At 39.9% G+C, this 26081-nt stretch overlaps 1 long non-coding RNA gene across 1 annotated transcript in view; it reads left to right on the plus strand.

Moving 5' to 3' along the window:
• The first annotated feature begins 837 nt into the window (after positions 1 to 837).
• Positions 838 to 26081, plus strand: part of LOC136150916 (uncharacterized) — a 38429-nt gene continuing 13185 nt past the window's right edge. Inside the window, exon 1 of the long non-coding RNA XR_010659953.1 lies at positions 838 to 928. This is a non-coding gene — a long non-coding RNA (uncharacterized lncRNA). The remainder of the gene's footprint in view (positions 929 to 26081) is intronic.

The raw sequence follows: 26081 nt of genomic DNA on the forward strand, positions 1-26081 counted from the left end.
CCCTGGTGTGTTGACTAAAGTTCTCTGGATTAAGTATCTCTGGTCTTTCAGGGGCTTCCCAGGTGGCGCTAGCGGTAAAGAACCCAACTGGCAATACAGGAGACGTAAAAAACTAAAGATCCCCTGGAGGAGGAAAGGCAACCCACTCCAGATTCCTGCCTGGAGAATCCCATGCACAGAGGGGCCTACAGTCCATAGGGTTGGACACGACTGAAACAACTTAGTATGCAGCAGGCAGCAGTGTCTGTCACAGGAGACAGAAATAAATTTCTACCCTGTTAAAATCGGTATGTTTTATGTATACAATCCAATCCAATTGAGGGTCATTTAAAATAGGTGCTAACCTAGTTTTTCTTTTTTTTTTTTTAGTTTCTGGAGCTATATGGGTCCAGAAATGCTATATTGACAATCTCATCAAACTTTACCCAGGAATTGAAAACCCTGGACCCCGGCTATATTTTCTACCATATTTTTCATTTTTCTGACAGTTTATCATCTAACTGAAGCGATAGGTGTGGTTTATCGGCTTGTCTATATGTCTAAGTGTCCTTCCTGCTTGGACATTGGCTCTCAGTGTTTTTGCAGTTCTATTAGAGTTCCTCAGATCATTGCAGGACAAGAAATGGCAATGACTAATTAGAAAAGACTGCCCAGTTTTGTGTACACAACGCAGGATGCCTTATACAGTCAAATGTTTCAGTTACTATAAACATAACACGCTGTGCTGCCCGTCGACATGAGGTAAGTCCAAATAAACTAACCAAAATAACTCTCCTTCAGAAGAGCCAGCTACATCCGAAGTTTTACACACAAACCTCCAATGAGCGTCTGCTATCTGTGCGACACACACATTGTTAAAATACTGAGGCGACCCTCAAGCAGGAATGATACTGCTGGTGCCCCAAGTGTTACAGCACAATTAACGGAGGTAAGACAAATATATGAGAAAGTAAATAATATTGTTAAGTAGACAAGATGGTCTGTGGTATGTGCCGGACTACTGGTTACTCAAATATCTTTAAACTACATCTATATATAGATAACAGAGGACAGCATATTTTGGTCTGTTTTTAGACATCCTCTTTTCAGACTCTTCATACCTATTAAAGCTCATTTCTTAAAATGGCATCAAAGACCATTGAAAGCAATGTCAACTAATCTATTCTATGTGAATGGACTGGAGGTACTTGATATAGCTTTATGTTCTAACCAAGCTTTCCTCCCATCCTAAAATAATTCCAATTATCCATGACTGCCCACAGGACGTGTCCAATAAGTATTATGGATTGATAGCCTGTAATGAATTTCTTTATTGATTCACGTACTTCTACCACTTCCCAAGTGGCACAGTGGTAAAGAATTCGCCTGCCAATGCAGGAGATGCAAGAGATGCCAGTTTGATCCCTGGATTGGAAAGATCCCCTGAAGGAAGAAATGGCAACCCACTCCAGTATTCTTGCCTGGAGAATCCATGTACAGAGGAGTGTGGTGGGCTACAGTCCATGGGGTCGCAAAGAGTTAGACACGATTGAGCATACATGCACTTATACTTCTACCACAAATAATGTACTACTATCTGCTGTGATGGGCCTGCCATTGGTGGCAGAGGGACATCTAAGTGCCTCTACTGATGTGAGGCATCTAAGTTCTGAATCTCAAGGGAAGGCTCTGCAGACTTGGAACTGGAAGGTGTTAGCATGGACATGTAAATGAAAGCCTAGAAGATTAGACAGGAGGGCCTAGGACTGGACCCTGAGCAACACCACCATTTAAGGAAGGAGAAAAGCAACTCCCAAAAGATCATGTTAAAGACACTGAGGAAAAGAGACTCCTGCAATTGACAACACAACTCTGGAGTCCAAAGGCCAATGGAATCAACCCTTGAGAAGATCTAGCAGTTCAGCCTAACTGGAGCCAGAAGAGTGAGTCAGGCCAGGAAAAGTCAAAGCTTGGAGTTCCAGGGTGCTGTGTAATTGGACACAGGTCTGAACTCTAAATGGACGAGGAAGTCTGGGAAAAGAAACATGATGTAGCGTATTAGTCCAAGTGAGGAAAGCCAGGCAACCACATACACTGCAGAATGGAGGTCACAGCAAAGCTCCCAATTTAAGAGCGCAGATAGGAAGAAAGGGTGGGACGGCATGAGCACATCTACTTAAATTATTAAATTTCAATGTAATACGGTGCTGTACACAATTTACGCATAATATCTTTCCTTTCCTCTAAAAACTTATATTCTACGGAAATTCTCTTAAAAAAAAAAATACTGGTATTGACCAAGGTCTCCTCTGCTAGGGTTTAAAATGAGAAGCATATTAGAAATGATTTATTTGCTTATTAATGAAGTAATCACAGTCTTAAATTTTCAACAAAACTATCCCAGACGCCTCTCTTCTGTAATAAAAAATTTTAATTCTTACAAATATTTTAGGCTATTGGAAAATAATCACTAAGTTTCACGGGAGCTATTATGCAAAAATATAAAAATGCTTTGAAATAGTCAAAGAACAGTCACCTAATTAAACATGGCCTTGAAGGTATATACTGATGCTCAAATCAGTCCAGCCAGGATGCTGAAAAGTCAAATCACAAAGTATATCCAGCTTGTGCTTATGAAATGTCCAGAGGATTTATCTGTATGTTGCCCGGAGTGATCTTGTTCAGGGATTAGTAAAAACCAAGCACCGTTAGGTCAGCACGTCATATAACTGAAAGATTATTCCTTGCATTGAAGAAGAGTTTTGCAGTGCAGATTTTTTTTTCAGGCTTAAATTAAAGAAGCTTAAGATTCTTTGGTGTCAAAGTATTTCAAGTAACTTCAGTTCACTGATTCAGCAAAACTAAGTTTCTGTGGAGAAATCGTTTCCTAGGAAGACGACCTCTTCCTCTGCCTGGGCTGGAAAGAACACCACTCCTGTCCAGAGATTCCATCTATTCCCAGTCAGCTTCCCCTGCAAGGCCGGGAGGTGCGAATCTGCCGTTACACACTGCCATCTACCGCGTCTCTATGGGAACTGGAGCCCCAGACTGAAATATTTTTTCTTCCAACCTCGATGGCAAGGAAACCAATTTGTTTGTGGGAGGTTTTGTGAATATTAGAAAAAGATACAACCAAGAGATGTGCACTTATGCAGTTAAAATGCATTGAGATTCATAGGATGATGATTTTAAGAATGGCAGGGTAAAATTAGACAAGAAATTGTCTCACTTGGGGAAATCAATTTAAAAAATCTCTAATCCCTTTTCTTGGCATCCCAGAGAACAGGCAAAAAGGCATTCTGTTTTGGTTTTTTAAAAAAATCAAATCTGAAAGCATACAATTCTAAGATGACTGAGTTATGTATATGTACATATAAAAAGAAAATCTTCATGCATGTCTGTTTTATTTGCTCTTCTAACATTATCAGGCATTAACTGTTCAAGTTTCAACAGCCTATATTTGTCCATCCACTCCTATTTTTCATCTTGGTGCCTAACTTCTGATCCTTTCTCTGCAGTAGTGAGGTCAAAGTAGAGGAGACGGTACATAATACTGAAGCGTGACACATAGGGTTGTTAGCTGAGATTGTCAGCAGTTCTCATAGGTCAGTGGGAGAGATTTTGAAATTCAAGTAGAATATTAATATGTAGATTTAATTCACCAAATCATCAATACCACTAATAACTGACTACTGGGTGAATTTCAATGTAATAGTTGATTATAATCTATGCTAGAGCATGGTCAGTACACAACTAGTACCTAACACTAGTGAGCCCTGGCAAGACCTTCTTTGCAAGGAGTTGACTAGCTACAGAGAAGCTCTCTGCACTAGCAGAGGGCTTGAAATACCATGATTCCAAATAGAATTTTTTCCTAACATGTTAGGCAGGGCCTTGTAAAAACTACTCTGGGGAGAATAACAGCATAGGATGACTCCTGGAGTAGGTAAGTAAGAATTCAGTCCCTGGGAGACAAGCATCTGAAAAGAAATACGAGTCACAGAAGCTCAGTGTAGAAAAGAGCAAGGGCGTTAGAAAAGAAGGGAGAGGGGATTTCCACTGTGTCATTTTGTTCTGTGTTGATTCTTACCTTCTGGTTCCTCAGTCCAAAAGACTGAGACGGCTCCAGCATGATTTTTTTTTTTAAGTTAATTATATCAAAGGAATGGGCAGTTTTGTTTTTGGCAACCAGTTTACTGAAAGAATTTTTGCAAAAAAGACTTGTTTTGGGGCCTTCAGATCTCTACAGATCTTTCAGAAATGGTCTGAAGTCCCTTTTCAAGGAAAGGTAACAGTGTAAAGGCACAAGTGTCCCTTAGGTATGGGAGAACTGAGCACAAATTCTGCGCTTCAACTGTTATAGCCATTCCTTTCTGCTCCAGGCTGATTGGACAGTTCAGAACAACCCAGTTTCTGAGAGTTAGATGAAGCTTCAATTTCCTAACTGTAAGCACCCACCCACCACAACCCCTCACTGCTCAAGGGACTAAATAAAATCATCAATTTCTCTCTCCCTCAGAATGAGATGGGTTTATAGAAGAGAGAAGATTTTTTTATCCTTTCTCATAATCTAAATATTTATCTCATGTTTCTGAATAACTACCAGGAAGGGCAAACCCAATCAAAATGTCATTTGCACCCCTAATTTTAAACACCTGCCAGTATCATGTTCAGACAAGTTCAGTCAGAAACTTTCCAAGCCTCTGATTGCCACTCCTCTCTGCATGTACTTGCCCAAGGCACTCACTTCTCACAGCTAGACATACCTCCCACCACTTGGGCTGTTACCCCAGGCTGAGCCACCCTTATCTCTGGCCCCAACTGCTGACAACAGCCTCCTACTTGGCAGGCCTGCATCTACTCTGCTCCCCTTCCAGTCCTTCTGTTACTCACACACACTACTCCCTGCCCCTTGGTTAAAACTCTTCAGTGGGTCCCTATTGTCCCCAAGATAAAGACCAAAATCCTTACCCAGGCCCACAAAGCATGCATTGCTCAGTGTCTGGACACTGTCTGCCTCTTTAGTCTTACTTCTCATCACTCTCCCCTGTTCTCCATCCTAGGTCCTTCCTTCAGGTCTATGATGTGCAAAGCCCCTCCCCACAGTGCCAGAGCACACTCTGATGAAATGCTCTTTTGGCCTGAAAGGCTCCTCCCTCCTTTAAGCATTACTTCTCCTGAAAAGCTTCCTCTGAGCCCAGGCTTAAGTTTTATGCCTTTGATAAACTATTTTATTGAACTTCATTTGTTTCCTTTGGGGCACTCATTCTAGTATATAATTAGTAACATTGCATATGTACTGCTACCAAGTGATAAAATTATTGAACATGATTATACATTTATAAGGGCCTGCCTGGTGGTTCAGATGGCAAAGAATCTGCCTGCAATGCAGGAGACCCAGCTTTGATCCCTGGGTTAGGAAGATCCCCCGGAGAAGGGAATGGCAACCCACTTAGTATTCCCGCCTGGACAATTCCGTGGACAGAGGAGCCTGGTGGGCTACAGTTCATGGGTTGCAAAGAGTCAGACACGACTGAGCTACTAGCACAACACACATATTCATTGATAATCCAACTCTCCTGGTAGACTATACATTCCATGAGGACAAGAGCAGCTTCTGCTCATCTTTATATCATGAGCACCTCACCAGCATCAGCTTCATAGAGGTATGATCTATGTAGATTCCTGAATTTCCTGTAAAGGGAAGACCTTCAAAATACATCTCTTGTTAGCTTATATCAGAGATTCTTGTAACATGGTTAAAACATTTTACTAACAATTAGAGGAAATCTAAAACTTCCAATGTCCCTGTGACAGGTCAAAAAAAAAAATCTTTAAGTTCACTCAGGTGTATAGAACTGATGTTGTGATTTTCATCAAGGCAAGCATTGTTTAAGTAAGATGGAGAGAAATGATGGCCAAATCCTGAATGGCAGACCATGGAAAGGCTTGTTGACTGGGGAAAAACACACACACAGAACCTAAAAGTTGAGAATTATGTTCTATTTGGCAGATTTTCTGAGGACTTAAGCCTGGAAAATAGCCTCTCAGATCACTCCCAGGAACTGCTCTAAAGAGATATGGGAGAAGCCAGGACATAGAGGAGTTTTTGCAAAAAAAAAAAGAAAAAAGAAAATACAGGTAGTCAGAACGTCAGAGATTACTCTTAAAGAAAACCAAACATCTCAAGTTAAAGAATTAAGCACCTTTCTGTGCAAGAGAAGAGAGTCTGGGCTCATTGAAATCATCCCTTTGATATACACCTTAGCTATCTAGGGCCTCTATTTTTTTTTTTTTTTTTCCTCCATCATGAATCCCCCTCAGGATGCATAGTCTGGAGTGGCTTCTGTGACTGCCGCTTGACGGCAGCATCCTTTGTTTACAGATACGGCAGGCACATTCTTGGTCCACAGGCTAGAATATCTGGTTTTACGTGGTAACTACAAACCACTGTCAAGCTTCTACAACTAAATTCCTTGACTAGGTCAATGTCATGCATTTTATTGATTTATGTCCATGTAAATATTTTATTTATGGATTGAGATAGATCTAGCTTTGATTTCTGGGAGCCCCTTCTTAGCTGTGTGACCAGGGAAAGTTATTTAACCTCTGTGAGACCCAGTTTCCTCATCTACCCTATAGTACTATGAGTCAGAGATAATGTATGGAAATCACCTATCATTCTGGCATTTAGTTGCCACTCTAATCATTGAAATGGTTATACCAAGAAGAGGCAGAACAACCAGTGGAGTTTATATATTTACTGCCATTTACTTAACATTTACTCAACTAAGAAAAAGCACATTTTCTTTATTTCCTTTACCATCTACTCACTGTATTAAGTACCAGGATTTATAAGTCATTCAATAGTTTAACCTCTTGATATTTAATTTAAGCTGTCTCAATATCATACAAATTATGTTACTTAACCCAAGCAGTTTAAAAGTGAGTTTTAATCCTTCCTCCTCCTGTCCAAGTAATCAGAGAGACTCACAGCTCCTTATAGTTTAAAAGCTCTTCCAAGTTTATAGCACTGGGAATGGTATGTCCACTGAACCTAGTCTTTATTTCTACTCACCAATGAGCACTGACTGGGTCATAATCTCCTTACGAACTAGCAGAGATGATTTCTGTGTCCCCAGAAATGAATTACTGACTGAGGTCAGAGTTTGTCCTTGGGGGAACTGAGAAGAAAATTATAAAACTGGGCCAGAAACTGAGCAAGTACTCAGTAGAAGCGAAGAAGCTAGTTTCTAAGGTCATGGTGGTAAAGATGAAGATTTGCTCTGGTATACAATTTATGACAAGGGAAGAGTAACAGAACAAGATACAAATGAGACAACTAAACTCCTTTTCATTGTCCTCATCATGGTGATTTTATTTCTGAGTTTACAGAACAAAATGAGTAAGAGATTGAAGGCAAAGGCCTCTAAACCCTGAAACTTATATCAGTCTGATCACAGAAAAACTTATGGACATCTGGGTTTTTTTGATGACGATTCATCAATTCATGCTTCCTAGGTGGTGCTAGTGGTAAAGCACCCACCTGCCAATTCAGGAGACATAAGAGACGTGGGTTCCATCCCTGGGTCAGAAAGGTCTCCTGGAGGAGGGCATGGCAACCCACTCCAGTGTTCTTACCTGGAGAATCCAATAGACAGAGGAGCCTGGCGAGCTATATAGTCCATAGGGTCGCACAGAGTTGGACATGACTAAAGCGACTTAGCACACACACATTTACTACCTCTCCATCCGTCTGTTCATTTTAGACAATAATAATTTTCAAAACTCTACCATATACCATAACTTTGATAGGTACTAAAGGTATTTTATGAATGTCAATGAATTGGCTTAAGAAATGTATGCTCTGGGCTGATAACCACAACCTATTATGCATCTGCCATACTCTTGAAACAGGGTGGGGGGGAATTGAATCATGAGGAAGGAGCATCTCATTATGCTAGAATAATGCAGAAGGAAGCCAGGACAATACTTGGTTTATGACTTGCATATGCGATGTGCCATACTCTAGCTGAGGTAAGAGTGAAGTATACACATGTCTTCTATTCCTGCTGAATCCCATTCTCCCTGGAAACCAGGAGGGCACAGCTTACTTCTTCATCTCTTCCTTACAATGCACAGCACAGTGCCCAACACAGCATTGTTAAAGTTCCAGCTGAAATAGATTACAGGATGTTTTTTGAGAAAAAAAGTGCAAGTGGAAAAGACTGTGCAATAAAGAGGTGCATCTTTCAAAGGTATCAAAGAATTGGGGCAGAATTTTGAAGTTATTCAACTTGCCAGTGGGCTACTGAAAACTGGTCTTTGGGGACCCAGGTGCTGATTGTCAGATGCTCGAAAATGATGACCCAGCACAAGAGCAGAATGGCCAAATTTGTGACTGTGTATGCATGTGCTCAGTCATTTTAGTTGTGTCCGACTCTATGCCACTCCATAGGCTGTGTGACTGAGGAGTCTTTAAAAACTGTGAATATTTTTTTAAAGGTTTCATTTATTTTTTTGACATGTACACACTGCTATATTTTATTTATTTATTTTTGGGGGCACTGGGTCTCCGTTGCTGTGAGGGCTTTCTCTAGTTCCGGAGAATAGGGGCTACTCTCTATTGTTGTGTGAGGGCTTCTCACTGAAGTGGCTTCTCGTTTCTGAGCACAGGCCCTAGGCAAGCAGGCTTCAGTAGTTGCAGCTTGAGGGCTCTAGAGCAAGGGTTCAGTAGTTGTGGCGCACAGGCTTAGTTGTTCAGTGGCATGTGGAATCTTCCAGGGATCGAACCCGTGTCCCCTGCACTGGCAGGCTATTCTTATCCACTGCACCACCAGGGAAGTCCTAAAAAATGTGAATTTATATCAAACTACTTTTGATATTTTTAAAGTAAGATGCCCCAAAGACTTGCTTTAAAACCATGTTCCAAAACCACACATGTGTACATGCCCACATGTACATGGGCTATAGGGCCTATTAAAGCACAAAGATTCTCCGCTAGCCAACACAATCATGGAATTTTTCTTTCAAATTTAAGAATCAAGCCCTTAGTGTAAGTAGACAGTGAGGGGATTTTTATGAATAGCCTCCCTATTATCATGGTTCATGACTTCTTACAATGCAATTATTGCAGCATGTATCATAACATAATTGAGATTCTAGAAAAGGAAATGAGTGGTAACTGAAGGGACAGTTACTCAAGAAAATGCAAATGCCATTTTATTTGCAAATTAAATTAAAAATATAATGAAGTGGGTATAGAAATTGATTGAAAAATTAATTGAGAGAAACAAATTTGGAATACTTTGTAAGGGACATCTGTAAGAAATTCCTCAGACACACTTTTTCAGACAGTAAATCTCTTCCTGTAAGCTTAAACTTTAATAGAAGCCAGACGAAAGACAGATCTTTATAAGATGTCAGAGTAGCCAGATTTATACTCTGAGGCCAAATGGTGAACTTGTGGACTTGCCTGGCCTGAGCAACAAGCAATAGGGAATTTTTCAATATGAACTCCAAATCAATATTTAGGCTAGAGTTTTTTGCCTTCTTTTCACTCTCACTCTATCTCTCTTCCTCTCTCAATCATCTCTGCCTTTACTGATTGAAAAAAATAAATAAGTTGAAGACATCAAGACATTTTGCTCCAAATACTTCAGCATGTTGCTCTTAAGAACAAAGAAATTCTCCTTTAGTGACAGTATCATTATCGCAATCAAGAATCAAGGCATAAGGATCTACATTCTATTTGTTATGTCTCTTAAATCTCCTGATTCTAGAAGAGCCCACCACCACCACCAATAACAACAACTTTTTGTTTAAGCCGACATTTTGGTAAGTCCATGCCAGGTGACCGTAGACAGTCCCCCCATCTGGATCTAACTGAGTCTTTATCTTTAGGTTCAGGTCAAACTGGATCATTGTTTTTAAAAGTGGATCACAGTAGTGTTTACTGCTCATTGTCTCAATGATAGGAAATTCTTTAAAACAAATAGAAACTATGAGTTGACCTTTTAAAACAAAGTATCAAAATAAAGTAACAATGAGGTAAGAAACTGTAGATTTGTTTGCTGCCAGTTTCTTTAGGTTAGGACAGTGTATTCACCAGGTGTGTGTGAATCTTAAAATTTCTGAGCATGTTCTGAAGGGATACATCCAGACTTTCGAGATCTACTCAAAACTCCTTTTTCTTCCTCCACTGAGAGATTTTTGAACTTGAGAATTTAGAAAGTGACTGTTCATTATCCAAACCCTTTTAAAGAGAAAAAGAAGTGGGTGGCACTATAAAGGGAGAATCTTAGCTGCTGGGATAAGAGACAAAATTTATGACTTTCCCACTGATTCCTCAGCCAATTTTGTGCCTCCTGTGTCCCCACTTCTCCTGCGAGTAAAACATGCTTGAATTGGAGTAGTCATTTCCTTCCTTCTGTTCAGTGCCAGTTCTCAGAGCAAAATATCCATTTTGCTCCTTGGTTCTTGTAGCCCAGAGACTGCAATGAAAGAACCTGCTGCTTCCTCCAGTAGAAGGATTTTATTTGGGGGGCTGCTGGGCAGGAAAGAGAATCGAAGGGTGCGTGTGTGTGTCAAGCGTGGGTGTGAGAATGATTTTCTCCAGGGCCGGTTAGTTGGCCTAGAGCCCAGAGTGAACCATTCATCCACCTTAAATTGCACCATGAAACAGAGATGGCTGGAGGAAGTCACTAAATGGCCCTGCCGCTTGCTGCCTGTTTTCACTGCTTCTCCTGAAAGGGGGGATATCCTAGAAACTGATGCAGCTTTCTGTCTCCTCCTACAGGGGGAGTAAAAGATGCACCTCGCAGTGGGTCAGTGAGCTCTAAGAAGGTGAATGTGAATCATCTCCCGTAAGAAGCTGAGTTGAATCTTCTCTCATACTGTTGTTATTGTTTAGTCATTAAGTCGTGTCTGATACTTTTGCGACCCCAGGGACTGTAGCCTGCCAGGCTTCTCTGTCCATGGGATTTTTCAGAAAAGAATACTGAAGTGGGTTGCTATTTCCTTCTCCAGGGGATCTTCCTGACCCAGGGATTGAATCTGAGTCTCCCCTGTTGGCAGGCGGATTCCTTACCACTGAACTACCTGAGAAGCCCACTTTCATATTACTACAGCCCTGTATAACCATATACAAATATATTCACAGTCTTTAATCCTAAGTTCTAAGTACTGAGTGGATGGTAAAGATGAAAGGGCTCTAGATACAGACATGGAACCTATTTAGACATCTGATGCTCAAAAGGTAGACTCAATCCATTTTAATCTGAGAATGTTTACTTTTAACATCGAGTTGCAGGTTATAAGAAAAAAAGACATGAAATAAATCATACAAATGAACCTTTCTAAGCTCCCCACAACATGAAATCAATGTCTTTAAATATTTAATAAAGGACACACAAATTGACAAAGAGCATGGTTTTATTTTTGCTTTTTTTTTTTTTTTTTAATTTGAAACAAGGAGAGAATTCTGGTCAGGCTCCATGGTAGATTCACTGAGCCTAGGCTGGCCAGTTGTCCTGGTTTTCTGGAACTAAGGAATTTCTCAGGATAAGGTGTTTGCAGTGCTAAACCCAGGGCAGTCTTCGGGCAAATCAAGAAAATTGGTCACCCAAACAAGACTAAAATGTGCATAGTACCTAAAGAATGTAATGCTTTGCCTAGTCAAATTGAACTGATACTCAAATCACAAAATTTACAGAACCAAAATACTCACTTTTTAGTGAATTTAAAAATTCACTGAACAATATCTTAACATTCTAAAGGATTAATGCACCTTCAGAAGAGTCTGTAAACTTCTGATCAAAAATAGGTTGGGATTTGGGAGGAAAATGTATATCATAAATCTGAAATATTGACATTGGTTTTTTTTTCTAGAATAACCAAATAAATATCTACTAATTTGCTCTAATTTATGATAACCTCTACACATAAGTCTAGAAATAAATTGCTTTGAATCAATTTAGTTCAGTTATATATAATTATCCTATTTGTAAACAGGAGTCAACATGTCTCTGGAAATTGCATTAACTTATCAGAAATAAAGTTTGAACTTACCTTTTTTTAAATCAAATATTATTTCACTTTAATTATAAGGACAGCTGAATAAAAATTTTGTGAGCAATTCAAAAATTACAATGTATTTTGTATGTTTTTGAATTTTCTTTTTAGCTTTAACACAGTTATTTTTTAAAAAAGAAGTCTTTGGTAGTTATCAAAACAAGAATCTAGTTATTTTAAAACAGTCTTAAATGCCCTAATCTTGCTAGATGTTCCTCAACAGTTAAAAATTTGAATTGGCTGTCGTGACAAATTCAGAAAAGCACCTTTTTTTTTTTTTAGTTTTCAAATAATTCCTATGACATTTACAGTTGGAATAACCAAAAACATGATAAAATGCTGATGAGCCACTACTGAAAACTAGAAATCTAATATTTTATTTCGGAATGCTTCTTTATATAATTAAGTTATCTCATAACAATTGAATTTTCTCTTTGAAATGAAAAATTCACATTAAGGACTTTGCATGTGTTATCTGACTTAACTCTCAGATAAATGAGAAATATTATCAATCCCATTTTAAAAGACGAGGAAACTGGGGCACAGAGGGGTTAAGAATCTATGGACGCACAAACAGTAAGAGACAAATTAACTCAAAAATCGTCACTCTTAATGAACACCAATTCTGCATTCAACAAACTTCTAAGTGGTGGTAGAGAGAGGGGAGCCCATGTAGAAGAGAAGTAGCATCAGGCTGGGATGGAGAGAACTGGAAGGACATGGTGTTGGAGAAATGGAGGAAATATATAGAGTGTTTGGAGAAAGAAAGCGTGGTCAGCTTTGCTAAGTGCAACATACAGAGCCTTGGAGATAAAGACTAAGAAGGGTCAATTGCATTTGGGTTATGAGGTCATTTTTGGTGACCTTAGTGAGAGCAGTTAATGAATGGTGGGTTCCAAAGCCAGATCCTGTATGAGGTAGGAAAGCCAATTTAGGGGTCCAGCCTACTCCTTTGAGAATTTTGAATTCTCAAAGAAAAGAGAGATTTGATGATGGTTCAGAGGGAAATGGCCTCAAAGCCAGTTTACATTTTTAGAAACCTGTGGATAAGGAAAGAGTGGAGAAAGAGGAGGGTGGGGCAATGACTGTAGGAATAAAATTCCACAGAGTTCCAAGTGGCCGAAGGGTCATTGATTTAGGTCACTGACTTAGGTTAGTAGCCGAGAGGACTTGGACTTGAGAGGAAGCAAGCCATCCTCTGAGATAAGAAAACAGTGCATGCAAGCCGGTATAGATGTGGATGGAGGGAGCATGTGGGCTGCTAGCTGGTAGTTGATAGAGGGCTTATTACTTGGGACCTAAAGGTCATCAGGGTAGTGACAGCAAGGTCATCTTTGGAAACAGAGGAAGAGAGTATTAAAAGGGGTCAGAAGGAGTCTGGTGAGGTTGTGGGAAATCATTAAAGGAATGGGAGAGGGAGGCAACTGTGAAAAAGTAAAAGCATTGACAGGAATTTCTGAGCACCTAGCTCAGACTGGAGACCAATTGTCTGCAGTGGCCGTGATCTGCCAGGTGTTACGGCTTTACCAGAGGGTTTACTCTCTGGAACATGCGAGCAGAGGAGGCAGATAAACTCAGGATTCAGTGGTGCTGTGCAGAAGCAGTGAAAGAATGTAGTAAGCAAGAAGCAAGACAACTGGCAAAAGTTATCACGATTCTCAGCTATGCTCCTCAGTCTAGAAATAAAATGAGCTGCTGGAGAAATAAGCTTTCTCTGTGTTCCATATTTTCCAAAGGCCCCATTCAAGACCCGGGAAGCCAGAAGTTAAATCACTTGCTCAGGATATTTCCTAGAGAGTTCAAGGATTTCACAGTCTGGGAGCCTGACCTATAAACACTGTTCCTGGTGTGTAAGGAAATGAACTTTTAAATCAGATCCTTACAGCAGAACATTAGAAACCAAGAAATGCACACTAACCTCTACACGACCTGTGGAGAAAATGGATGGGTATGCTTCTAAATTCAAGGCAATATTTGGGGTGTGGTCCTCAGAAGGAATTTCTCCCCTGGACTGTCTCAGTCAAGAATGTGTTCAGCTTAGACAATCACACTTACAAAACAGTGTCCTCCCATTGTTCACATCAGTGACAGAAATGTCAAATTTTTTACCAAAATAAAAGAATCTTAGGATTGGGAGAGAAGTTGAATATTATGTAAGTCACTTTTTTTCCCCTTTGGAAAGTCCCTCTGCAGTCCAAGAGAATAACACATTTTGGTATTAAAAAAAAAAAAAATCAGAATAAAAACTCATCCTACTGAGTTAGAACTTAACCTCTTGTTCATTTCCTTTAAAAAAAAATTATTGGGGGGAGGAGCCAAGATGGCGGAGGAGTAGGACGGGGAGACCACTTTCTCTCCTAGAAATTCATCAAAAGAATAACTGTACGCAGAGCAAACTTCACAAAACAACTTCTGATCGCTAGCAGAGGTCACCAGGCGCCCAGAAAAGCAGCCCATTGTCTTCGAAAGGAGGTAGGACAAAATATAAAAGATAAAAAGTGAGACAAAAGAGCTAAGGACGGAGATCCGTCCCGGGAAGGGTCTTAATAGAGGACGTTCCCAGACACCGGGGAACCCTCGACCTGGCGGGCCTGGGGGAAATGTTTGAATCTCAGAGGGCAACCTGACTGGGAGAGAAACAATAATAAAACCCACAGATTACGAGCCTAAAAACAACTCCCAGCAGGAGAGTACCCCAGACACCCGCATCCGCCACCAGCAAGTGGGAGCGGAACGGAGAGGAGTGAGCGGCATTATTTGGGGCAGGGTCCGGGCCTGAGAGCCCTGTGGACAATCGGAGGGAGCTTTTGTGAGTTCCCAGCTTGAACTGTGGGAGAGCAAGAGAGAGAAAATTAACCCGCCAGAACACGCTGCCTGCGGTTCGCAGAGCAAAGGGACCGAGATTCTGGATGGTCGACATCCGCCGGGAGGGTCGCGGCGAGACAAAGGGCACAGGCACCCGACCGGCGCAGGCGGGGACTGGGGCTAGGGACGCGGCGGGCAGAAGGCGCACGCACAGGACTGGCGCCGGCGGAATCTGAGACTGGGACCGCGGAAGGGAGTGGGCGCGCGCACCCGGGGAGAGTGCGCCCGTCAAGCGTCAAGCCCCTGGCTGCCTGGACCGCTCTGACGGGGAGGGCACAGGGAGCAGGCGCAGATCTCAGTTCCGACCCTTGGCGGAACACCTGAGGGCTGGAACTGCGCGCAGCGCTGCTCCATATAACAGCTGGGAGCCTGAGCAGCTCCGGAGCCCGAGCAACTCTAGCCCCTCCCTGCAGCGCGACGGAACTAGCTACCTGAATAAGAGTCCACCTCCGCCCGCTTGGGTCAGGGCGAAAATGAGGCCCTGAAGAGCCTGGCAAACAGAAGCCAAACCGCTTCAGAAGGAACTGGTGCAACAGATTAAAATCCCTGTAGGAAACACTGACCACACCACAAGGGTCCTGTAGATATCAAGAAGTGTAAGCTGGAACGAGGAGCTATCTGAAACTGAGCCGAACCCACACTGACCGCAACAGCTCCAGAGAACTTCCTACATATATTTTTACTTTTTTTTTTTTTTCTTTCTTTCTTTCTTTTTTTTTTTTAAGCAGGGAAAAAAAAAAAGAAAAAAATTTTTTTTTTAGTTTTATTTTTTCTTTTTAATTTTTTCTCTTTTATTTTCCTTTAAAATTCCCTATTACTCCCCCATTACTCCTTAACATTCATTTTCATAAATTCTTACGATTTTTGTAGTTAGGGAAAATTTTTTTTTTTCTTTTTCCTCTTTTTTTTCTCTTCTTCTTTTTTTTTTTTTTTCCTTCTCCTCCTCTATTTTTTATTTTTTTTTCTTCTTCTCTTATTTCTTTTAAAGTCCTCTAGTACTCCTCTACTACTCCTTAATTATTCATTTTCAATACACTATAACCTTACAAAGAGGAGAGGAAAAAAAGGAAAAAAAAAGAAGAGAAGCCTTATTTTTAAACTGAACCTCATATATATTTCTAAAATTTTTGGGGGGGTGTTTTTGTTTTTGTTTTTAATATAGTATTTTTATGAGTCTAACCTATACTCTAGATTTTTAATTTTTGTTCTTCAGTATATGATATAAACTGTAAACATTTAAGAATCCAATATTCAGTTTCCATTTTTATTCAGGAGTGTGGTGATTATTCTCTCCCAATCTTGACTCTCTGTTTTCTACCTCAGAACACCTCTATTTCCTCCTTTCCCCTTCTCTTCCCAATTCAATTCTGTGAATCTTTGCTGGTGTCTGGGCTACGGAGAACACTCTAGGAACAGACGACTGCATAGATCTGTCTCTCTCCTCTTGAGTCCCCCTTTTTCTCCTCCTGCTCATCTCTATTTCCCTCTTCCCTGTCCTCTTCTTCATGTAACTCTGTGAACCTCTCTGGGAGCCCCTAACAGGGGAGAATCTTTTCGCCATTAACCTAGAAGTTTTATTATCAGTGCTGTATAGTTGGAGAAGTCCTGAGACTACAGGAAGAATAAAACTGAAATCCAGAGGCAGGAGATTTAAGCCCAAAACCTGAGAACACCAGAAAACTCCTGACTACATGGAACTTTAAGTAATAAGAGACCGTCCAAAAGCCTTCATACCTACACTGAAACCAACCACCACCCAGGAGCCAACAAGTTTTAGAGCAAGACATATCACACAAATTCCCCAGCAACACAGGAACATAGCCCTGAAAGTCAACATACAGACTGCCCAAAGTCACACCTAACACATAGACCCATCTCAAAACTCATTACTGGGCACACCATTGCTCTTCAAAGAGAAGAAATCAAGTTCCACGCTCCAGATCACTGAAACAAGCTTCCCTAACCAGGAAACCTTGACAAGTCAACCGTCCAACCCCACCCACTGGGTAAAAACTCCACAATAAAAAGAAATCACAGACCTCCAGAATACAGAAAACCCACTCCAGACACAGCAATCTAAACAAGATGAAAAGGCAGAGAAATACCCAACAGGTAAAGGAACATGACAAGTGCCCACCAAGTCAAACAAAAGAGGAGGAGATAGGGAATCTATCTGAAAAAGAATTTAGAATAATGATAATAAAAATGATCCAAAATCTTGAAAACAAAATGGAGTTACAGATAAATAGCCTGGAGACAAAGATTGAAAAGATGCAAGAAATGTTTAAAAAAGACCTAGAAGAAAAAAAAGAGAGTCAATTAAAAATGAATAATGCAATGAATGAGATCAAAAACACTTTGGAGGGAACCAAGAGTAGAATAACGGAGACAGAAGATAGGATAAGTGAGGTAGAAGATAGAATGGTGGAAATAAATGAAGCAGAGAGGAAAAAAGAAAAAAGGATCAAAAGAAATGAGGACAACCTCAGGGACCTCTGGGACAATGTGAAACGCCCCAACATTCGAATCATAGGAGTCCCAGAAGAAGAAGACAAAAAGAAAGGCCACGAGAAAATACTCGAGGAGATAATAGCTGAAAACTTCCCTAAAATGGGGAAGGAAATAGCCACCCAAGTCCAAGAAACCCAGAGAGTCCCAAACAGGATAAACCCAAGGCGAAACACTCCAAGACACATAGTAATCAAATTAACAAAGATCAGACACAAAGAACAAATACTAAAAGCAGCAAGGGAGAAACAACAAATAACACACAAAGGGATTCCCATAAGGATAACAGCTGATCTATCAATAGAAACCCTCCAGGCCAGAAGGGAATGGCAGGACTTAATGAAAGTAATGAAAGAGAATAATCTACAACCTAGATTACTGTACCCAGCAAGGATCTCATTCAGATATGAAGGAGAATTCAAAAGCTTTACAGACAAGCAAAAGCTGAGAGAATTCAGCACCACCAAACCAGCTCTTCAACAAATGCTAAAAGATCTTCTCTAGACAGGAAATGCAGAAAGGTTGTATAAACGTGAACCCAAAACAACAAAGTAAATGGCAACGGGACCACACCTATCAATAATTACCTTAAATGTAAATGGGTTGAATGCCCCAACCAAAAGACAAAGATTGGCTGAATGGATACAAAAACAAGACCCCTATATATGCTGCCTACAAGAGACCCACCTCAAAACCAGAGACACATACAGACTAAAAGTGAAGGGCTGGAAAAAAATATTTCACGCAAATGGAGACCAAAAGAAAGCAGGAGTCGCAATACTCATATCAGATAAAATAGACTTTCAAATAAAGGATGTGAAGAGAGACAAAGAAGGACACTACATAATGATCAAAGGATCAATCCAAGAAGAAGATATAACAATTATAAACATATATGCACCCAACATAGGAGCACCGCAATATGTACGGCAAACGCTAATGAGTATGAAAGAGGAAATTAATAGCAACACAATTAATAGTGGGAGACTTTAACACCCCACTCACAACTATGGATAGATCAGCTAAACAGAAAATCAACAAGGAAACACAAACCTTAAATGATACAATGGACCAGCTAGACCTAATTGATATCTATAGGACATTTCACCCCAAAACAATCAATTTCACCTTTTTCTCAAGTGCACACGGAACCTTCTCCAGAATAGATCACATCCTGGGCCATAAATCTGGTCTTGGAAAATTCAGAAAAATTGAAATCATTCCAGTCATCTTTTCTGATCACAGTGCAGTAAGATTAGATCTCAATTCCAGGAAAAAAATTGTTAAAAATTCAAACATATGGAGGCTAAATAACACGCTTCTGAATAACCAACAAATTACAGAAGAAATCAAAAAAGAAATCAAAATATGTATAGAAATGAATGAAAATGAAAACGCAACAACCCAAAACCTATGGGACACTGTAAAAGCAGTGCTAAGGGGAAGGTTCATAGCATTACAGGCGCACATCAAGAAACAAGAAAAAAGCCAAATAAATAACCTAACTCTACACCTAAAGCAGTTAGAGAAGGAAGAAATGAAGAACCCCAGGGTCAGCAGAAGGAAAGAAATCTTAAAAATTAGGGCAGAAATAAATGCAAAAGAAACTAAAGAGACCATAGCAAAAATCAACAAAGCTAAAAGCTGGTTTTTTGAAAAAATAAACAAAATTGACAAACCATTAGCAAGACTCATTAAGAAACAAAGAGAGAAGAACCAAATTAACAAAATAAGAAATGAAAAGGGTGAGATCACAACAGACAACACTGAAATACAAAGGATCATAAGAGACTACTACCAGCAGCTCTATGCCAATAAAATGGACAACTTGGATGAAATGGACAAATTCTTAGAAAAGTATAACTTTCCAAAACTGAACCAGGAAGAAATAGAAGATCTTAACAGAACCATCACAAGCAAGGAAATCGAAACTGTAATCAAAAATCTTCCAGGAAACAAAAGCCCAGGACCAGATGGCTTCACAGCTGAATTCTACCAAAAATTTAGAGAAGAGCTAACACCTATCTTACTCAAACTCTTCCAGAAAATTGCAGAAGAAGGTAAGCTTCCAAACTCATTCTATGAGGCCACCATCACCCTAATTCCAAAACCAGACAAAGATGCCACAAAAAAAGAAAACTACAGGCCAATATCACTGATGAACATAGATGCAAAAATCCTTAACAAAATTCTAGCAAACAGAATCCAACAACATATTAAAAAAATCATACACCATGACCAAGTGGGCTTTATCCCAGGAATGCAAGGATTCTTTAATATCCGCAAGTCAATCAATGTAATACACCACATTAACAAATTGAAAGATAAAAACCATATGATTATCTCAATAGATGCAGAGAAAGCCTTTGACAAAATTCAACACCCATTTATGATTAAAACTCTCCAGAAAGCAGGAATAGAGGGAACATACCTCAACATAATAAAAGCTATATATGACAAACCCACAGCAAGCATCACCCTCAATGGTGAAAAATTGAAAGCATTTCCCCTGAAATCAGGAACAAGACAGGGGTGCCCACTCTCACCACTACTATTCAACATAGTCTTGGAAGTTTTGGCCACAGCAATCAGAGCAGAAAAAGAAGTAAAAGGAATCCAGATAGGAAAAGAAGAAGTGAAACTCTCGCTGTTTGCAGATGACATGATCCTCTACATAGCAAACCCTAAAGACTCTACCAGAAAATTACTAGAGCTAATCAACGAATATAGTAAAGTTGCAGGATATAAAGTTAATACACAGAAATCCCTTGCATTTCTATACACTAACAATGAGAAAACAGAAAGAGAAATTAAGGAAACAATACCATTCACCATTGCAACAAAAAGAATAAAATACTTAGGAGTATATCTACCTAAAGAAACAAAAGACCTGTACATAGAAAACTATAAAACACTGATGAAAGAAATCAAAGAGGACACAAACAGATGGAGAAACATACCCTGTTCATGGATTGGAAGAATCAATATTGTCAAAATGGCTATTCTACCCAAAGCAATCTATAGATTCAATGCAATCCCTATCAAGCTACCAACGGTATTTTTCACAGAACTAGAACAAATAATTTCACAATTTGTATGGAAATACAGAAAACCACGAATAGCCAAAGTAATCTTGAGAAAGAAGAATGGAACTGGAGGAATCACCCTCCCTGACTTCAGACTCTTCTACAAAGCCACAGTCATCAAGACAGTATGGTACTGGCACAAAGACAGAAATATAGATCAATGGAACAGAATTGAAAGCCCAGAGATAAATCCACGAACCTATGGACACCTTATCTTTGACAAAGGAGGCAAGGATATACAATGGAAAAAAGACAACCTCTTTAACAAGTGGTGCTGGGAAAACTGGTCAACCACTTGTAAAAGAATGAAACTAGAACACTTTCTCACACCATACACAAAAATAAACTCAAAATGGATTAAAGATCTAAATGTAAGACCAGAAACTGTAAAACTCCTAGAGGAGAACATAGGCAAAACACTCTCTGACATAAATCTCAGCAGGATCCTCTATGACCCACCTCCCAGAATATTGGAAATAAAAGCAAAACTAAACAAATGGGACCTAATGAAACTTAAAAGCTTTTGCACTACAAAGGAAACTATAAGTAAGGTGAAAAGACAGCCCTCAGATTGGGAGAAAATAATAGCAAATGAAGAAACAGACAAAGGATTAATCTCAAAAATATACAAGCAACTCCTGAAGCTCAATTCCAGAAAAATAAATGACCCAATCAAAAAATGGGCCAAAGAACTAAACAGACATTTCTCCAAAGAAGACATACAGATGGCTAACAAACACATGAAAAGATGCTCAACATCACTCATTATTAGAGAAATGCAAATCAAAACCACAATGAGATACCATTACACGCCAGTCAGGATGGCTGCTATCCAAAAGTCTACAAGCAATAAATGCTGGAGAGGGTGTGGAGAAAAGGGAACCCTCTTACACTGTTGGTGGGAATGCAAACTAGTACAGCCACTATGGAAAACAGTGTGGAGATTTCTTAAAAAACTGGAAATAGAACTGCCATATGACCCAGCAATACCACTACTGGGCATACACACCGAGGAAACCAGATCTGAAAGAGACACGTGCACCCCAATGTTCATCGCAGCACTGTTTATAATAGCCAGGACATGGAAGCAGCCTAGATGCCCATCCGCAGATGAATGGATAAGGAAGCTGTGGTACATATACACCATGGAATATTACTCAGCCATTAAAAAGAATTCATTTGAATCAGTTCTAATGAGATGGACGAAACTGGAGCCCATTATACAGAGTGAAGTAAGCCAGAAAGATAAAGAACATTACAGCATACTAACACATATATACGGAATTTAGAAAGATGGTAACGATAACCCTATATGCAAAACAGAGAAAGAGACACAGAAGTACAGAACAGACTTTTGAACTCCGTGGGAGAAGGTGAGGGTGGGATGTTTCAAAAGAACAGCATGTATATTATCTATGGTGAATCAGATCACTAGCCCAGGTGGGATGCATGAGACGAGTGCTCGGGCCTGGTGCACTGGGAGGACCCACAGGAGTCGGGTGGAGAGGGAGGTGGGAGGGGGGATCGGGATGGGGAATACGTGTAACTCAATGGCTGATTCGTGTCAATGTATGACAAAACCCACTGAAATGTTGTGAAGTAATTGGCCTCCAACTAATAAAATAAAATTTAAAAAAAAAATAATAAAAAAAATAAAGTGCCTTCCCTATAGAGGAAAAAAAAAAAAATTATTTACATGTCTTATTCTTAAAAACTTAGAGATAAGAATTTTAAAGTACTTTAGAAGCCACATAGAGACATCATTCAGGAGGAAGTTCTTAGGCACTGATAAATTAGACTAACATTGTAATCTTTGCAGATTTAATATGACTAAGAGCAGGGATTTATAAAGAGGCAGCATGTCACAGACTAAAATCCTTATTCCAAACCTTGCTGAGTAACTAAGTTATTGTTAACTTCCCTATATCTCTATTTTCTTTTCTGTAAAATAGACAAAATATTTATTTTACAAGGTGGTTTTTTTTTTTTATAAAAACTCTATGCAGATTACCTAAACAGAGAACATGAAATGCAGGGAGTATTTTTGAAAAAAAAAATTGGTTATGGTTGTTTTAGGAAAGGCTTTGCTGAAATTCTCTGTGATTACAGAGAAAACAGACAGTGATTACTCCCTAGATCAAAAGCTGTCGTGGGGCTCAGAGCTGGCTTCCTCTGAATCAGCAGGAAAAACTCCATCTCTGAGCACATATTCTTTACATTTCAAACTCAAGGACGTCAAGTCTGCAACGTCTTCAAATGCTAAGTTTTAAATTAAAGATGTCTTATTTGCGTTTTAACCACCAGATGGTGGTGGGTGGGGAGGCTCTCCAAATGTGCCTGCCTCTCTTCTCAGCCTCTGGGACCTGGCGTGTGCGGTACTCCCAGCCCAGCCCAGGCCCCTTAACATGCAAGCCGTGGCTCTTTCATAGCACCTGGCATGTTGTTGATTTTTGTCTGTCTTCCTCAATACATCACGACTGCCTGACTCCTACTGGTATTCCCAGTCATTAGACAGACAGCAAATATTTGTTGAGTGATGAATAAGTAAAACCAGGCCCCTGCCGCAGCCTTGTCTTGCCTTCAGCTCTTCAGAACACTCAAATTCTTCATTAACTAATGGGCTCTTCAGCTGATTGAACTGTGTCTTCACGTACATCAGAGAATGAGCCCAGTGATTGCACACTCTGCTTCTCTTCCATTCAACATGTCCTGGTTTCCAGCTCATTCTGGGAGCTTCCCTGTCCAGTGAGAAGAAGCTTTGACTATGAAAGAAATTATTAAACACACACACACACACACACACACACACACACAACTAGGCTGCCTAGCACTTACCTCAGTAAAATTTAGGTATTTGGAATAGAGCTAGTGTTAAAAAAAACTTAAATTCTTTGATTATGCCAAAAGGTAAAGGAGTTGCTAGGTCAGCATGTACAGTCTGACTCAAAATAGGTTAGCCAAAAACAATTCAGTTAAAAAACATAAAGGAGCATGTACACTTAGGAAAGCTTTCAGAGGTATCAGCATGTTAGGACCTGCTCTGCAAGTGTCAAAAGGGGCCTTATCTACAAACAGCCAGATAATAAATGATTAAAGGTAAAGTTTTACGCTATGCCTGCTCAATATCTCAATAGCAATTTGTCTGGATAGTTTTCTTCTCATCTACCTAACACTATCACCATCCCAACTGTATTTTTACCTTACATCAGTACTTTGTAGAATCATTTTTGGTAGTGTAGATCATTGATCTTTCTCAAAGGATTCTTCCGGAGATCTTCTACAATCTTCAAATTCTGAAATATAATTACAAGTAATTATTTCCCCTCTCTGTCCTCAGTGAGAATCTAAATAGATCTGTCCACACAGACTTTAAATGCCCTCAGCAGGGGACCAATTTGGTTCACTCTCACTAGGATATTTGTTCCCACAATCCTGTCTTTGTCAAAGCCCTTGAAATTCAAATTGATTACAAATGCCTACTTATGTGTATCCTCAGCGGTAACTTGCAAATACTGAAAACCTCAGTGCTCACCCTGGCAAGGCCCTGAGTAATATCCACCTAAATCAGAGTGGCTGTCTTTAAGATTCCTTTGTAATACTTAACCTAAGAAAAACTATGAGCTTTCATAAGAAATCTGTAATGTACTTTTGTCTTTAGCTTGGAGCCAGAAGCGGAGAAACACTGGAACATTGATATTGCAAAAGTAAGGCACAAATAAAATAATAAATTGTTATGATGATTTCCACTGTATATGATTTTCTGTGCTCTGCTCAATCGCTCAGTTGTGTCCAACTCTTTTGTGACCCCATGACCTATAGCTCGCCAGGTTCCACTGTCCACGGGGATTCTCCAGGCAAGAATACTGGGGTGGGTTGCCATGCCCTCCTCCAGGGGATCTTCCCAACCCAGGGATCGAACCCATGTCTCTTGCACTGCAGGCAGATTGTTTACCATCTGAACCAGCAGAGAAGCCTAAGAACACTGCAGTGGGTAGCCTACCCTTCTCCAGTGGATCTTCCCAACCCAGGAATTGAACCGGGGTCTCCTGCATTGCAGGCAGAGTCTTTACCAGCTGAGCTACTAGGGAAGCCCATATGACTTTCCACATAACAGCTTTACTGAGATACAACTCACAGACATATTGTACATTTTACCCATTTGAAGCGTATAATAGTTGTTAGTCTATTCACAAAGTTGTACAGTTATTACATCAATTTTAGAACATTTTTAGCATCCTCCCAAAAAAAAACCGATATCCATTAGCTGTAGCTCCCCATTTTCTCCCAATCCCCTCAGTCATAGGCAGCCATCAGCCTACTTTCTGTCTCTATAGAGTTGCCAATTCTAGACACTTCATATAAACGTGATCCTTTGTGACCGGCTTGTTTCATCTAACGCATTTTCAAGATTCATCCACATAATCGCATGTATTAGGACTTCTTTTCTCTTTGTTGTCAAGTAATATTCTATTGTATGAATATTCATTTTATTTATCTACTCATCAGCTGATGGAGGTATAAGTTGTTTCTACTTTTGTAGGCTATTGTGAATAATGCCTATGAACACTTATATACAAGTTTTTATATGGGCATGCGTTTTTATTTCTGTCAGGTATATACCCAGATGTAAAACTCCTGAATCATATGGTAGTTATATTAAGCTTTAAAGAAACTTCCAGGCTGTTTTACAAAGAATCTGCACCATTTTCCATTTCCACCAGCAGTGCATGAGGGTCCCCATTTCTCCACATCCTCACCAATACTTACTATCATCTGACTTTTTAATTATAGTTATCCTAGTGGCTATGAAGTGATATTTCATTGTGTTTTTAATGACTAATTATGTTAAATATTTTTATGTGGTTATTGGCCATGTGTATGTATGTATTATTTGAAGAAATGTTCTCAGATCTTTTGCCCATTTTTAAGTGGGTTATTTGTCTTTGTGTACAGTACTTTTAAGGGCTTCCCTGGTGGCTCAGACATTTTGCCTGCAATGCAGGAGACCCAACTTCAATCTCTGGGTGGGGAAGATATCCTGGAGAAGGGAAAGGCTACCCACTCCAGTATTCTTGCCTGGAGAATCCCAGGGACAGAGGAACCTGTCGGGCTATAGTCCATGGGCTCAGAAAAAGAGCTGGACATGACTGAGCAACTAAGCATACACATAGCACTTTTAAAGTTTTCAAGGTGCTTTACTGTATATGATTTCAACACAGTGATATGGATATTATTATTATCATAACTCAAACAAAGAGAGCTGAGACTCAGAGATGTCCACTGACATGTGAAGGTCACCTTCTATCAAGCAGCAAAGTCAAAATTTGAACCCAGCAGAGGCATAGGCCCTGTGAGTTCTGGGGAAAAAAGACAGTTTTCCTTGCACCCCACTTGGTCTGGACTGGACAAACCACAGTGTCCAAATTTCACTAAATCAAATGACACTAGAATCTGCACACTAAAGATAACTGTCCAGGAGAGAGTTGAGCCAGAGCAACCAATAAGGATTGTATAATGACCACTCACTACTATTCCTGAGCAAGTGTTCTTTACATGACTTAACCACAAACC

The sequence above is a fragment of the Muntiacus reevesi genome, chromosome 19 (genome assembly GCF_963930625.1).
Source record: "Muntiacus reevesi chromosome 19, mMunRee1.1, whole genome shotgun sequence".
In the NCBI taxonomy this organism is placed as follows: domain Eukaryota; kingdom Metazoa; phylum Chordata; class Mammalia; order Artiodactyla; family Cervidae; genus Muntiacus; species Muntiacus reevesi.